Here is a 1,613-nt window from a genome sequence, read left to right on the forward strand (position 1 = left end):
ACTCGTCTATATTATTTATGCGTCCCCCGCATACTCGGCATATACACGCGGAGATGATAATCCTCAATTTACCCATCAAGGAGTCCCGCTTCCGTGGCGGAGCCTCGTCAAAGTCGCTCTCTCTATATATATATAATTATGAGCGCATCCACCGATGTATAGACGAGCAACCTCGTCGCCTTGGCGGTTCGATGGATCGAGTATCGATACATTAATTAAAACATCGTGGGCCAGTTGTGGGGCTGACAGCGAGCTCACGCCCAGAATTGATCGACCGAAATGTGATTTCTTGCTCGGCCCTCGTTTTTTTTTTTCCCCCCTCGTCTTGACTTCTCATCCCTCGCTCCCCCACAGCGCATTATCGACGCCTCTCTTTCGCCGATCCTCTCGGTCCTCGCCCGCTTCCCCGTTTTTTTTTTTTTACTTTGTGTGCGCTTCGGTTTTTCTCAGTGTATGTAAAGGGCTTTTTTTTTTTTTTTTTTTTTTTTTCTTGACACTCGGGGATCTAGATGTGTATCATGCGCTGTGTCACCTCGCGTTTGGCCTTTCGGACTCACTGCTGCGTGAAATTTCAAAGCCCCTCGCATATAAATATATATACGTACTCGATTACAATGTTTGCAGTACAAGCGACGTTTATGGGATTCTTGAGAGCATCCCTTGAGGTTTACGAAATTTAATTTTGTGAGGGAAAACAATAGCTTAATAAGCACACTGGATTGGGGAGTGATGGTAAAGATCATTAAATTGAATGTACAAAGGAAATAAGTTTTTGAACAATTTTAAAAAATCCATACCGTCTTTGATTTTGGGCATTTCGTGGTAAGTATTTTACGTGATGTTTTAACGATACTCATTTACCCACTTTTTTTTATACAGTCTACGTAAATAAGTACTGAGAGAATTGACGATAATAATGACTAAATATACAAGTGATACTTGTTTTTATGTGTAATGTAGATACAGAGCGACTAAAATGTTTCTCAAGTTTGTCATGAAAACTTGAATTTGAATTTAGTTGAATCAGAGTTCATAAGCAAAGGTTTTCAGGTCTCTGAATCTATTTGATTGAATTTTTTTATTGCAACGCAAGCTCCAGCAAAAAATAGTCCAAATGAAGATTTTCCATTAAAAACCAAGGTCGAAATGACAATGACTTTTCGGTGACAATGGAGTCAACGATGAAGTAGACATTTGGAAATACAATCGTCAAGCACAAACCAATTCGGTTGTTATGAAAATGTTATCACGAAAAGTGTTTCCAAGTTTGATTAAACTTCCAATGGTAAAGAAAAGGAGATACGCCCACAAACCAATGAAAGTTGTTAAAGTTGGATCTCTCTCATTCCCCTCCTTATGCTAACACCAAGCAGCGAAACTGAGTCACTTCCAATTTGAAAATTAGTCAGTCATTTTCTTTGGCACATTAGTTGTGCCGATAGTGTATATAAGAGCCACTTAAAAGCTACTGCTTCAGTGTTTGTGTCAAAGCCGAGTAAGTAACACATCACGCTTTGCTCTGCTCGTCCGAGGTATTATCGACATCAGTGCTACCGTTTATTTCGAGTTCAATCAACACTTTTGTTTGTTGTGCCATCACCATGTGTTCGTGT

Source organism: Copidosoma floridanum, unplaced genomic scaffold (assembly GCF_036245765.1).
Source record: "Copidosoma floridanum isolate Cflo_tuat_1 unplaced genomic scaffold, Cflo_Japanese_pri ptg000006l, whole genome shotgun sequence".
Lineage (NCBI taxonomy): Eukaryota > Metazoa > Arthropoda > Insecta > Hymenoptera > Encyrtidae > Copidosoma > Copidosoma floridanum.